The 15,411-nt window shown below is 39.2% G+C and overlaps 1 protein-coding gene across 5 annotated transcripts in view; it reads right to left on the reverse strand.

The window, feature by feature from the left end:
- RPL27A (ribosomal protein L27a) overlaps window positions 1-15,411 on the reverse strand; it is a 1,008,958-nt gene that overhangs the window by 510,471 nt on the left and 483,076 nt on the right. Inside the window, exon 1 of one of the 5 annotated variants that reach the window (XM_050756506.1) lies at window positions 9,989-9,992. The exons of the other annotated variants lie outside the window; for them this stretch is intronic. The gene's annotated coding sequence lies outside the window, so the exon portion shown is untranslated. Of the gene's footprint in view, window positions 1-9,988; window positions 9,993-15,411 lie in introns of those variants that run through there. 5 annotated transcript variants of the gene reach the window in all.

Consider the following 15,411-nt stretch of genomic DNA (forward strand, 5'->3'; position numbering starts at 1 on the left):
TGGAAAAGGCCCAGGACTGTTCTGAGGCTCTGAAAGTGGCAGTGGTGGCAGCACTATGTCTCCATCCTCCCTGGGGCCTCCCAACAGGCTGCAAAATTCCCATATGCCAAGCTGAAAGCTGAGGCCACTTAGGCCCCAGAGCACCCACTCAGTGCAGCATGTGCATCTGACCTTCGACAGAGGGAGCATGAGACAGAGGAGGAATGAGAGAGGGTGGAGCTCTGCAGGGAAACCCAAGGATGACATTTTCCTCACAGCCCCTTCCTGAGCTGGCAAGTAGGGCTGGGTTGGGGCATCAGCTGCCTGAAACCATCTGAAGGGAGTAAGAAGCATCTAAGATAGTCTACAGGAAAGCCTCAAGCCAAAAAACTTGGATTGCAAATACCAAGACCAAAGGAGAAGAAACAGATTTGAGAAGAAGAGATGGAGCCAGGAATTGGTAACCTAATGGGGCATGGCATTTGAGAAGAAGCAAGTCAGGAATAAATGCAGCAGGCCTAGGAGGGTCCTGGCAGATAGCTGCAGTTTGCATTTATAGACTGACTTAAGTAGGGTGGGAGGGCCTGGAGTTGTGGCCAGATTGAAATTTCAAAAGCTGGGCTAAGCAGATGTACCTTGCAGCTGTGAGAATGAACAAAAGGAATACACACACACACACACACACACACACACACACACCTTGCAGCATACATATATGTATGGAGGGAATAAAACCCCAAACTATTTCAGTTGCATATCAAAACTTTGGATATGTCTAAAGCTCTACTCAGAGGAAGAGTCATAGCCTCGAACACATTGTTAGACAAGATAAGTAACTAATAGCTGGCACCAGAGGCAAACTCTGAAATCACAGTGGCTTAACACTTTAAAGGTTATTTCTTGTTCAGTGTCCATGCCTATTTCCAACAGTCATTAGAAATGTAGGCTGATGGAGGAGCTGTGCCATCTGGAACTCATGGCCTATAAGGCTGTGGTAAAAACAGAAGAAAGAGGAGGGAGAAAACATACCAGCTCTTAACCCTCTCAGTTCAGACAAAAAACATATCACTTCTGCTCATAACAAATGGGCTAGAGCAACTCACATGGCTGAAACCAAATCTCAAGGGACCTTGTGATATGACACAGAGTAGCATGTGTGTATCCAGTGCTCCCTAGCTCAGCTACATATTAAACATTAGACAAGAAATAATTACAATAATTTAATTGATTCATGCATCGAACTAAACAAGAAAAAAACCAAAATTATCCCAAGAAAAGCAGAAAGAAGAAACTAATAATAAAAATATAATTTAATTAATTAAGAACAATTTATTAACTGCTCAACTGATGAAAAGGCTAAAATAAAATAGATAAATTACTATATGTTGAGTATCCCTTACATGAAATGCTTGGGACCAGAGGTGTTTTGGACTTCAGACTTTTTCAGATTTTTGGAATACCTGCATATTCATAATGAGATCTCTTTGGGATGTGACCCAAGTCTAAACATGGAACTCATTTATGTTTCATATAGACCTTATACACATAGCCTTGAAGTAGTTTTACACAATATTTTAAAAATTTTGTGTATAAAACAAGTTTGTGTACATTGAACCGTCAGAAAGCAAAAGTGTCACTATCTCAGCCACCCATGTGGACAATCTGTGATTGTTTGGCATCACCATCTTTCCTGACTTTGAATTTATATGCTACCAATAAGCATTTTCTTCTATTTATTCACACAGAAGTACTTAACAGTAAAACATATGATATACCCTTAATACAGTGAAAAAATAATGCGTTCAAGGTAATGAAGCAGCACAGTAGCATTCCCAGAATACCCGGATCAGCTGTTAAAAACAGCAACAACAAACAACGACAGGGTTTTGGTCTCCTGACATGGCAACAGGTCAGCGTTAGAAAAGGTTTGGATTTTGGAACATTTCAGACTTCAGATTTTCAGATTAGAGATGCTTAACCTGTAGTTAATTCAATCAAAAAGAAGCACAAATACACAAAACAGGGAAATAACCACAAATATGTAGAAAGTTAAAATACTATTATTTAACATTTTTCATAACTATGTTAATGTTTTTTTAAAGCTGTGTGAAATTACTTCTAGAAAAAATGTTATCAAAATTGACTAAAGACATATTTATAATCATGGAAAATATTGAGAAAGTTGTAAAAGAAATGATACTTACATATACATGCATATGCACACATACATAAATAGTTTCTCACATAAACTCTTTCAGACCTCTGAGGAACAAATAATTCTGAAGTTGAACGAGTCCAGTGCATAAAAAGGAAAGAAAATCTCAGTAGTCTTTGTAACAAAACAAGTTAAACAATTGATGGTGAGAACAACTGGACACATCGCAGGGAACAACACACACTGGGGCCTGACGGGAGAGGGTAGGGGTGGGAGGCAGAGCATCAGGAAGGATAGCTAATGGATGCTGGGCTTAATACCTAGGTGATGGGTTGATCTGTGCAGCAAACCACCATGGCACATATTTACCTGTGTAACAAACCTGCACATCCTGTACATGTACCCTGAAACGTAAAATAAAAGTTGAAGAAAAAAATACATAAATAAAAAGTATGATTCATCTACGCTTAAAAACATATGCTGTCATAAGAATATCTTTAAAATATGTTACATGAAAAAATCAAGATGTATATTATATAAATCTTAATGGATACATTTATATATGTATATATATGTATATGTAAATATATACATGCAGATACATGAAAATTGATCGTAAAACTTGACAAGACAGGAAAACTACTACAAATTAATTTCATTTTTTAAAATAAATTTTTAATCTAGTTATTTATTTATTTTGAGACCGGGTTATGAGACTGGCTAATTTTTGTATTTTTGGTAAAGATGGGGTTTCACCATGTTGCCCAGACTGGTCTCAAACTCCTGGCCTGGAGCGATCCACCACCTTGGCCTCCCAAAGTGCTGAGATTACAGGCATGAACCACCGCACCTGACCTAATTTCACTTTTGAATAAGAAAGCAAAAATCTTAAATAAAATACTAGCAAGTAGAACTTAGTAGCATATTTTTGGCAATACCAAGTAAAATTCATACCAGAAATGCAAGAGTGATTTAAAATTAGGAAATATGTTAATCTAATTACCATGTAAATACACTTAGATGTCCTCAGACTAAAAGTCAGCATCATGCTTAATGTTAAAACTTTAGAATCATTTCTATCAACATCAGGAATAAAGTCAGGGTATACTGTAACACAAATATTATTTAACACTGTTGCGCAGTTATTGACTGATATAAATAGCCAGAAGAAATAAATACAAGATGTGAAATTGGGAAGAGGAGGGAAAATTATAATTATTTGTAATTGATATGAAAAAATCCAAACAATTTAATGGAAACAACAAATGGTAAATGACAATTAGAAAACTGAAATATAAAAACAGATTTTTCCTATATGAAAAATGAGTTAAAAATAGTAGAGGAAAAAAGTTCACATTTACAATAGCGGTAAAAGCAGAAATGCCCAGAAATGCATTTGAGAAAAAGTGTTTAGAACCTATAAACCTCTACTGAGGAGCAAAAAGACTAAAATAAATGAAGATACAACTAATGTTTGGCTATAAACAAAATAAACTTAATTTTATAAAGTCGGTAATTATCATTAAATAGATGTATACATTAATTGTGATAGCAATCCTACCAATGGCTTAGAAAGTGATTATAATGTTAATCTGGAAAAGATATTTGTGCATATAGGCAGTAAAATTCTAGATAAGAGGAATGATAATGAATTAGCTCCACCTGATAATAAAACATATTATTAAGCTATAGTAAATAAACCAGTACACTACTGACACAGTAGACTGATAATTGGCACAAAATGGAGAGTCCAGAGAGAAATCAAAACATAGATGTGAATTTACTATAAGGGTAGCATTTTGAATCAACATTTGAAAGACTGGTTGTTCAATAAATGGTGATGACTCATCAACTAGTCTTTTTTGTGGGGGCAGGAGATGGAGAAGCAGCAGCATCACCATTATTACTATTATCCGGACTCTGACCCGGAGGGGAATTGGTTATGGAGAAGGGGCTTAAATGAGGGTCATACGATCATAATACAGAGAACCTGTGACTTTAGTATCCCTGCTGTAAGCCTTATAAATCTCTCGAAAGCTGAAGACAAATGGAAGACAGGGACATCAGGCAGGTAAAATAACAGATTTGCTGAGAGGCTGTTTGCCACTATTGGCTTCAGTTGAAGCTGTGAACTATCTTAGCTCACTCTTCTATCTCCTCTCCCCACACTTTTCTTCAACAAATAACCCATTCCATTTAAAGATGAGAACCAATCCCCTAGAAATTGCACAGGACCTTAGCAAAGGGTTGGGGCTGGAGAATATAAGAAGAGGAACATAAACAAAAAGCAGATGAAGAACAAATTTCAAGAGGAATTACCCACGCAAACAAGGGAAGGATTCAGACAAATAATTTCCCACAGCTTTCATTAAATTATAGATGACATGATCTCTCTTTCTGAAGAAAAATTTAGAGAACAGACATAAAGGTATGGAGAAGAGCTTATAAAAAATGAAATAATAATCTGGCAAAAGTCAAGAAAATAAACAAAAGCAAAAGAGAGAGAGAGATTACAGAGATCTACTTCACATCAGAAACAGCAAATAATATTTTAAAATGAATGAAAATACAGCCAGAGTCCTTACGGTCAGAATTAAGGAAATCACATAAGACAAAATGGAATAAAGTTTTTTTTAAAAATAGACATAATCATGAGGAAGTTGGTAGATAAGGAAATCCAATATATATCATAGGTGTTTCTTTTCTTTTTTTTTTTTTTTTTTTTTTTTTTTTTTTTTTTTTTTTTTTTTTTTTTTTTTTTTTTTTGAGATGGAGTCTCGCTCTGTCACCAAGCTGGAGTGCAGTGGCGCAATCTCAGCTCACGGCAACCTCCGCCTCCCAGGTTCAAGCGATTCCCCTGCCTCAGCCTCCCGAGTAGCTGGGACTACAGGCGCACACCACCATGCATGGCTAATTTTTTGTATTTTAGTAGAGACGAGGTTTCACCATGTTGGACAGGATGTCGATCTCCTGACCTTGTGATACACCTGCCTCAGCCTCCCAAAGTGCTTGGATTACAGGCGTGACCCACCGCAGCCGGCCAGGTGTTTCTTAAGAAGACAATATTCCCAATAAAATGAAAGCTACCTACTTGTCTTTCACATACTTACCTTTTTTTCCAAGCTCTATCTGTACGCATGTATGAATGTGTATATGAGAGAGATTTCCGAAATGATGTTCATCAAGAGTTAGAGATAGTCGTTTCTGCATGGTGATGTTTGAGAGTGAATATTAGCTTTCTTCTTTGTATCTTGTATAATAAACATGTATTAGTTTTATAAAGTCATTTTCATTCAAAAAGAAAGTCAAATAATTAAAACAACCAATGGTTTTGAAAAGTCAAGAATTAAAAGCAATTTATATAAAAATTAACTTTATATGTGTAATAGACCTAAAGGTAAAATGTAAAACTATAATACTCATAGAAGCAGGGATAGAAAAATATCTTGACCTTGGGTTAGCCAAAGAGTTCTAGATATGACACTAGAAGTACAATCCGTAACATAAAGTATTGATAAATTAAACTTCATCAAAATTTAAAAATTTTCTTTGTGAAGAATATGGTTAAGGAAATAAAAACATTGGCTGGGCATGGTGGCTCACACCTGTAATCCCAGCACTTTGGACATCTGAGGTGGGCAGATCACTTGAGCTCAGGAGTTCAAGACCAGCCTGAGCAACTTGGCGAAACCCCATCTCTACAAAAAAATACAAAAATTAGCTAGGTATGGTGGCATGCACCTGTAGTCCCAGCTACTTGGGAGGCTGAGGGAGGAGGATGGCTTGAACCCGGGAGGCAGAAGTTGCAGTGAGCTGAGGTCACACCATTGTACTCCAGCCTGGGCGACAGAGCCAGACCCTGTCTCAAAACAATGACAACAAAACATAACATCAGTCACAGACTAGGAGAAAATATTTGCAAATCACGTATCTAACCCTCAAAATTCAGCAATAAGAAAACAACTCAATTTTTAAACGGCAAAGGGTTTAAATAGACACTTCACCAAAAGTATACTGATAACAAATAACCACATGAAAAGATGATCAACATCATTAGTCATTAGGTAAGTAAAAAATAAAAACACAATGACACACCAGCATATACACAAACGTGGCTAAAATTAATAAAACAAAACTGACAATATTAAGTGCTGATGAGAATGTGGAGTAACTGAAACTCTCAGATAGTCCTGGTAGAAATGCAAAATTATACAGCCACTCTGGAAAACATAAGCGTTTCCCTAAAAAGCAAAACATACGTTCACCTATGTCCCAGCCATTTCATTTTTTTTTTTTTTTTGTATTTAGAGAAATAAAAACTTATGTTAACATAAAAATCTGTACTCAAATGTTTATAGCAATATTTCGTGATCACCAAAAACTGGAAACAACCCAATTGTCCTTCAGTAGGTGAGTAGATAAACTGTGCTGTATACACACAAGAGATACCACTCAGCAATAAAAAGCTATGCACTATTGATACACATAACAACCTGGATGAATCTCAAATGCATCATACTAAGTGAAAGAACTCAAAAGATTACATACCATATAATCACATTTATAAAATATTCTGGAAAAGGTAAAAATATAGGAACAGAAAACAGATCACTGGTTGCCACGGGTATGTGATGGAGATGGGTCTTAATAAAGGTACAGCAGGTGGGATTCTTTGGAACGTTGAAATTGTTCTGTTTTGGTTACAAGAATCTATGTACCTGTAAAAACTCATGGAAAAAAGTGAATTGACAACTTGTCAATTTAAAAACTTCACTGCCTCCCCACACCCTGTGTACATTTAGCTTTCCACATTCAAAACCTTCTTGATATAAATTAAGTTATATTAACCCAGAAAGTAGATCAGGGGAGCAGGTATAGAACAACATTTGGATCTACAGGTGCCATGACTTTAGGAAGACATGAGATTATATCCTTATGGTGACACGAGGTCATTTACATAGCTGCATCAGTTTCATAGGAAAACAAAAAAATAAATAAAGCAAGACCACTCAAAGTACAACAAATACAAAAGTATAACAAATTACCACTTTAAAGAAATATTGAAAACAAGGCTATTGAGGAAAGTTTCTGCTACGTATTAGTTTGGCACCCATCTTATCTTTGCCTTTTGTTTTGGTAGCGTAGTATTGAGAAAATCCTACATAGACCATTGGAATGGAATACAGAGCCCAGAAATAATGCCACACACCTAGAATCATCTGATCTTCAACAAAGCCAACATAAACAAGCAATGGGGAAAGAACTCTCTAGTCAATAAATGGTGTTAGGAAAACCATCTGAATAACTATGTGGAAGATTGAAACTGACCCCTTCCTTACACTATATACAAAAATTAACTCAAGATGTATTAAAGTCTTTAATGTAAAACCTAAAACTATAAAAACCCTGGAAAGTAACCTAGGAAATATCATTTTGGACACAGGACTTGGCAAGGATTTCATGACAAAGATGCCAAAAGCAATAGCAACAAAAACAAAAATTGATAAATGGGACCTAATTAAACTAAAGAGCTTCTGCTAGCAAAAGAAATTATCAACAGAGTAAATGGACAATCTATAGAATGGGAGAAAATAATTGCAAAGTATGTATCAAACAAAGATCTAATATCCAGAATCTATTTGGAACTTAAACAATTTTACAAACAAGAACAAAACTACCCCCATTAAAAAGTGGGCAAAGAATATGGACAGATATTTTTCAAAAGAAGACATACATGCAGCCCACAAGCATATGAAAAAAAAGCTCAGCGTCACTAATCACTAGAGAAATGCAAATCAAAACAATAATGAGATACCATCTCACATCAGTCAGAATGGCTATTACTAAAAAGTAAAAAAATAACAGATGTTGGTGAGGTTGTGGAGAAAAGGGAACACTTTGATACTGCTGGTGGAGTGTAAATTAGTTCAGCCATTGTGGCAAGCAGTGTGGCAATTCCTCAAAGAACTTAAACAGAATTAGCATTTGACTTAGCAATCCCATTACTGGGTATATACCCAAAGGAATATAAACCATTCTACCATAAAGATACATGCATGTGTATGTTCATGGCAGCACTATTTAAAGTAGCAAAGACATGGAATCAACCTAAATGCCCATCAGTGGTAGACTGGATAAAGAAAATGTGGTACATATACATCGTGGAATACTGTGCAGCCATAATAAAAAAGAATGAAGTCACATCCTTTGTAGCAACATGGATGGAGCTGGAGGCCATTATCCTAAGCGAATTAACGCAGGAACAGAAAAACAAATACCACATGCTCTCACTTATAGGTGGGAGCTAAACAACGAGAACACATGAGCACAAAGAGGAAAACAACAGACCTTGAGGCTTACTTGTGGGTGAAGGGTGGGAGGAGGGAGAAGATCACAAAAAGTACCTATCAGGTATTACGCTTATTACCTGGGGAACAAAATAATCTGTACACTAAACCCCTGTGACACACAGTTTACCTATATAACAAACCTGCACACGTATCCCTGAATCTAAAATAAGTTACAAAACAATAATAAAATAAAAAGAAAATCCTGACACCCAGAGAAATGTAGTGAAAATAACAATGTATTTTCAGTCCACCTTGCACCATCAAGATGATCTTCAATTAACTTGTTTCAGAAGCTTGAAAGAGAACAGTAGAAAATCATTATTTTTCCAACAAAAAAACACAAAATTAACTGCTTACATTCCTTGTGAGAAATAAAGTGTCACAAGTGAAACTTAAAATAACCTTTTATGGAAACACTTAGAAGAAATCCAGATACATTCATAGAAATAGCAGAATGATCTTTATTCCCAAGCTTTATTTTTTTTTTGAAGTGAGTTAACCTGACAGTAATAGTGCATCAGGAATTGCCAATATATTCAAATTTAATATACAATGCATTCAAGCAGGCGTTTTACTCAAAGATATTTAAAAACATATTTGAAAACAAAATTAAGAACAAACATTGAAAGATGCCCTACAGCTCCGAGGTTTCTATAAAACACCATTTTAAAACCAGCCACCTACAGCTTGATAAACACCATCTAAGCCAAACGAGACTGTGAATGATCAATCATTCAATGCAAACCTGTTCCCACTTTATTTACCCAATTATGGTTTTCAGTTGCTAAATAACATACATATAAGCTTACATTCAGTTAGAGAGGTTATTCAAGGCACTTTGTATAACCCAGACACTATTATCTTCATTCATGCACCCAATAAATATTTGCTGAAGTCTACCATGTCATAGGCACTCCTCTAGGCACTGGGGATGCAGACAAAACTCCCTGCCCTAATGCAGCCTCTACTCCAGAGGGGAGGGACAGGCAAGCAAGGAGGGTAATAAGCTTTAGAAGGTGGTAAGTGCAAGGAAGAATATAAAGCAGGGGAAGAAGATCAGGAGTGTTGTATTTTAAATACGTTGGTCATGGAAAGCCTCATTGAGAAAGGCGATATTTGAGCAAAGACTTGAAGGAAGTGAGAGATTGAGCCATGTAGATACTTGGTGTAAGAGCATCCCCGGCGGAGGGCACAAGTGCAGAGGCTCAGGGTGGGTGCTTCCCAGGCATGTTTGAGTGAGAATGGGGAGCCCAGTGTGGCTGGAGCTTGGAGCAAAGAGACTGTAATTAGAGATGGGCTCAGAGAGGTGAGGATATTATAAACTTCAGCTTCTTGCGGACCATTAACCATGTAAAAACAGGATCTAATTCCTCTCCTTGCCTCCTTCCATTCAAGGATCAATGTCTTCCACTGTACTAGGGGGAAACAGCCTTTGTCTCAAGTGCATTTTTGACCTGGACACACTGCAGCCTGTTCCTCTGCTTGCATCTGGTGGCACCACAACCCCCCACTCACGCTGTTTCTAGTTACTGGGCAGTCTGAATTAGCATTACCATTCATTCACTGCTGCTGCCTCTGCCGTAGCATTATAAGGGGGAAGTCCCTTGCTCCAAACAGGGAAGAGTGCCCTTCCTTATACCCTAAGACCACTGACATAGCTCATGGTGTGTCCAAGACTTTTCTAAAGGCTTGAGGAAACCATAAGAGGATTACAGTGCACGAGGAAAACCTGAATAGCATCTTACTGAAACCATGGCCCACCTGCCATCTCCCACCACAGGGAGTTCTTTCCCGGCTGACTCTCCATTAGGCCCAGCGCCTCCAAAAATCCTAGGTCTTCAAACCCTGTCCTCTCTTCTTCAGTCCCCAGGCTGTCAAATTCCTGACTCTGCGCCACCAGAGGAAGTCTCAAATTTTACCAAACAACAACTTTTCATCAAAAGAACACACTACTTTATTCTGAAAAGCCCCTTCATCCTTGTGTCAACCCCTACTCTGTCCAGATGTGCCGCTGGGCCTTGCCTTTGCATAACCAGAAGGTTCATGGAAGCCTTTTCCCTCTGCCAAGATGAAGTCTTCCACAGGCCCTAGAATGTAGAAACATCTCCCAGCACCTTTTCTAAAAATGTCAACATTTTGCTCCTGTGATACTTGATACAGTTTAAAACTATTATGTGTTATGAAAAATATAAACCAGGAGTCATATTACTTGTTTGCTGCACACCCACCTTCCTGGGGTGTGAGTTGCTAACCAAGCAGCAGGTGTGAACTTAGCAAGGTAAGGCCTATTTAACCATCAGGCACAGTGAGCACTAACATGTTTTAATTTATCTTAAAATCAGGAAGAAAAATAGATTTTTAGGTCAAAGAACATGTCTTAATATATAATACTAACATATTTCTCTTTATGCCAATGCAGTCATATAATATAAACATTAATGGGGAAGGAGCCCATGAAGACAAAAATGCCTAAGGACCATGACAGTCCTAGTGAGTCCCTGAAGCCAGGCAGAGCCTGCCATGTCTTGAACTCGACTGGGTCATTCATGCTGGGTGGTTTGTCTCTCAGCTCTTGGTAACAAAGTTGTGGCCAATACATGACCCTTAAGCACAATAGAATAACATTTAGTTGCCCATTGTTAATGATGAATAAGAAGATAGTAAAGCTATAATTATTGTATAAAGTATCTCCCAGTGGCAAAGAAGGTAGGCATCAATGTAATCAAGTTATGAAAAACACAAAAGAGAGGAATTAGGTAGAATCAAACTGACTTTTTGTGATTCTTTTCTAGGCTCTAGGTTCTTGATCCATAGTCTCAACTGGAAGCAAGTCAGACATTAAATAATAATAATATGCACCAGTAGTAATATTTAATATGTGACAGGCTCTATGCAAAATGCTTTGCATGTGAACTCACTTATTCTTTGTAAGAGTCATTAATACTTTCAGTTGCTAGAGACAGAAATCCAATTTAAGCAAGCTTAACACATACAGGGAGGAATGTATTGGTTCACATGCCTGGGAAGAGTTCAGGGCAGCTTTGAGAATCAAAGAATGAGAGGGAGCAAAAGGAGTCTTGGGAGTGAAACCATTCAGCACCACCAAGCTCACTCTCCACCCCCTTTATTTTTGCTAGCTTCTCTTTTATCTTCTTCAAACAGGCCTACTCCACGTGGTAGAGAAAATAGTTGCCTGGAAACCCCAACTTTACCTCCATCTTAGTTTGGGCTCCCCTCAAAGCAAACTCCAAGGCAAAAGTTTGGGTGTACCACTTTATTTGGAAGGTGACACCAGAAGCAAAATGAGAGGGCAGGTAAGTAAGACAAAGAAGGGGCAGAAACCCCAAACAGGTGTGTCAGTGGGTTACAGCTGGAGCAAGTAGATCTCAATCCTACTGGGATGCCTCAAAAAGAATGTGTGGAGCACCACTCAGAATTGAACCGCTGAAGAACAAGGAAGCTGAGGTGTTTATCTGCCAACTCCCCTTCTTCATTGTTTGAGAGTTGCTCTGGGAGTGGTAACTCCCTAGCTTGCTACGCAGGCCAAAGAACAGCTTTATGCAGAGAGACACAGGAACTCAAGTTTGTGTGCAGGGACTGTCTGCAGGTGACCTCAAGGGTGAACCAATGGGGTATGAGTGGAGCCCCTATACCATCCACTACAACTCCTTCCAGCACCATGGCCCCTAAGCTACATGGAGCTGCTGCTTCTCCAGCTGCAGCAAGCCCAGCAAGGGACCTGATCTATCAGGCTTAAATCACATGCCTGCTGTGGATCAATCACAGGTCCAGGAGAACAAAGGACTGCTTCCTAGGAAGAGGAGCAGCTTCATCTGTTGGAATACAAAAGGTTCCCCTAGTCCTTTTCCAGTAACCACAACCCATATTCACTACTTAAGTAGTGAATTATAAGAAGAAGAGAGGCTGGCCTTGCTCTGCCCAGTAACCAGGGAACTGGCAGACACAAAACTGCCTGGTTCTCCAGTTTTCACCAACTTGATCCCCTGCAGAAAGAAAACAGTCATTATCAAAAAGCCAATTGTCATTCTGCCTCTTTAGACAAATTCCCATTAAAGATAAAGCAAATTTTAATTAGATTAAGTATCCAATTATTGTAATTACATTTTTAAAAAATTCACATCATGAAGATGACCCTTTTTAAAAGGGTTACAGGAATAATTAGTGTATTCATATTAACCAAAATGTATTGGATAATATTTATACCCAGAAGACAAAGTACATTACACACACTTCACCTTTAGGGAAAGCTTGCAAATGTTTTGGCAGTGGCATGAATATTTATAGGCAAGAGTGTGCTTTAGCAAGATTATGTGAGGAAGCATTTAAATGCTCACCAATTTTTACCCAGGGGTAAAGTTTACAGAAAATGTAGTGCAGAGATTATGGATATGCAAAGTGTGACTTAAGCAGGGAATTTCTATCAGTTTGCTTAATTAATTGGCACCAAAGACTATTTCTCCTTATTCAAGGCAGAAATGCCCAAGGTATCCAACTGTGACTTCTCTCTGCTCTGCGTCTTCCAGGGACAGAGGCCAGTGAGGAGAGTTGGTAGGAAAGCAGTAAGGACATTCTCACCTTGACCACTCACCACCAGGAAATTTCTATCCTCATACCCCTAACCTTTGCCCACCTGTTCCCAATTGGGTAGAGCTTTAGGATAAGAAATGTGGGTCTTCTAGAGTCTTCCTCCCAAAGGTTTTCCTGGAAAACTCTTCCTTTTTCTGATTCCAATTTTCTTTCTTCAGACCTGCCTTTGAGTGGCAGCAGCTGCTACTGTTTTTATCTCACACATGATTGCCTTCCAGGCTCCATCACATTTGCTGGCTCAGTGGGAGGGAGGCAGCACACTCTCCATTTCACAGATGAGAAAACTGGGGCCCCAGAGCTTGGAATAACTCCCAGAACCACACCACAGAACTGGCCTTATAAGGAAGCTCCAGTGCCACAGATCCCAGACCTGCATGGTCTCTGCTCTGCCTGTTGGGAAACTGCGTTGTGGCTACCAGCCACAGGAACATCCCACCTCTGCTGCTGCCTCACCCACCAAAAGAGGTAGGCCAAGCAAGCATTGCTGTTTCCTCTCACAGATAACTTTCAAACCAAAGTTGGACATGGGTATGTCTGATGGGGGAAACAATTAACTATTTGCCTAGTAGCAAGGGGCCAGGAAATGTAGTTTGTTGGCTTATACATTGAGAACCTGAGACTCTCAATATGGATAATATCTAATGAAGAAAGGGTATTCAAAGATTGTGGACATCCACTATTGGCAGGTGTTCATCATATTTCCCTTATCCCTGATCAAAATTCTACCCATTGTTCAAAGTCCAGGTCCCATATGCTGTTCTGTGCATTCTGTCCCATCTCTTGCCTGTCTTCTCTAACCTCTTCATTGTAAACTTTGGAGTTACAGGCCTTGCTCCCTTCTGCTCAGTGTTCTGGGTACCTGGGTCTCATTTTCCTGCTAACCACCTTGATTTCCTGCCTGTAGTAAGGTGTATGACTCTCCACAATGGGGACTCCACAGTGGACAGAGAGAGAGAGAGAGAGAGTGTGAGAGAGAGATTTACTTTAGGCAACTGGCTCATGTGATTTTAGAAGCTGGCAAATCCAGACTCTGCAAGGTGGGCCAACAGGCTGGAGACCCAGGAAAGACAGATGCTGCAGTTCAAATCCAAAGTTCGGTTGGCTACAGAATTGCTTCTTGCTGGGGGAAGTGGGTCTTTTGTTCTATTCAGGCCTCCAACTGATTGGATAAGGCCCACTCACATTATGAAGAGCAATCTGCTTTAGTCAAAGTCTGCCGATTCAAATGTTCATCTCATCCAAAAACACCCTCACAGAAACATCCAGAATTAAGCATGACCACATATCTAGGCACCATCACCCAGCCAAATTAACACACAATTAATCATTACAGTCACTTCAGGGACAAATTTGGTGGCAAATTCAGTCTTTTTGAAATGAGATTTTCTGGGGTGACTCTTCGAGGAAACTGATTGCTGATTCCTGGAGAGAGGTCTAGTTGCTCAGAACAGTGGCAGAATCAATGTGTGTTTGAGAAACTAGCAGCCTCATACTTGAATAAACACCTGCCATGAACGAGTTCTGTGCTCAGCCATGCCATGGGAGAAGCATCCTATCCTCCTGGGACTCCCAACTAGGTGAAAAGGCCCAAAAAACCCATGAGAAAGTGTCCACAGGAATCTAGTGAAAGGAAGAGTCAGCATGGGATGGAATCTGGGAGAGCCTCCTGAAAAAAGTTCATAGTGTTTGGGCCTTATATTTTAGGAAAGATTGGCTATGAAAGGCAAGGAGGGAAGAAAATTGGGTAAAGGAGCATCTTAAGAGAGGAATACACAGAGCTCATGCTGGCCTAGAGATGAGGGGATGATTTTGGGCAAGGGAATGAATTCTACTTCAAGGATGAGAGCCCTTGGAAGGGTGGTCAATGAGCTGAGACTAAATATGGTAGCCAAAGGGAGTCATGGAAGGCAGGAGAGGATCCCAAGCTCAGATTCCAGCCTGGTCTGGAGGGTAAAGCACAACGGATAAGACTTAGGAGACCATGGAGTCTCCTGAAAACTAGGCTATTGCCTCTGGGCTCTGTTTCCCTTGCAGGGAGTTCATAAGAAGGCAACCACTTCATGTCCATTTTCTTCCTTCTTGGTCTTCTTCCTCTTTCTTCTATTTTCTTCCCATCCCTCCCTGGCTTCTCTCCCATTTTTATTTTCCAATCTGAATTCTTCCTCCTGCAAACATCTTGTGTGAGTTCTCCTCTGTCCTCCCACTTCTTTCTTCAGCTCCTCATGGGCCTGTCTTCCAGGGAGACCTTATATTTAGGAAATAAAGAAACAGCTGTCAACTTAATCCCGGGAGAAGTTTTTCCACAACGACTTATAAGTA

The sequence above is a fragment of the Macaca thibetana genome, chromosome 14 (genome assembly GCF_024542745.1).
Source record: "Macaca thibetana thibetana isolate TM-01 chromosome 14, ASM2454274v1, whole genome shotgun sequence".
In the NCBI taxonomy this organism is placed as follows: domain Eukaryota; kingdom Metazoa; phylum Chordata; class Mammalia; order Primates; family Cercopithecidae; genus Macaca; species Macaca thibetana.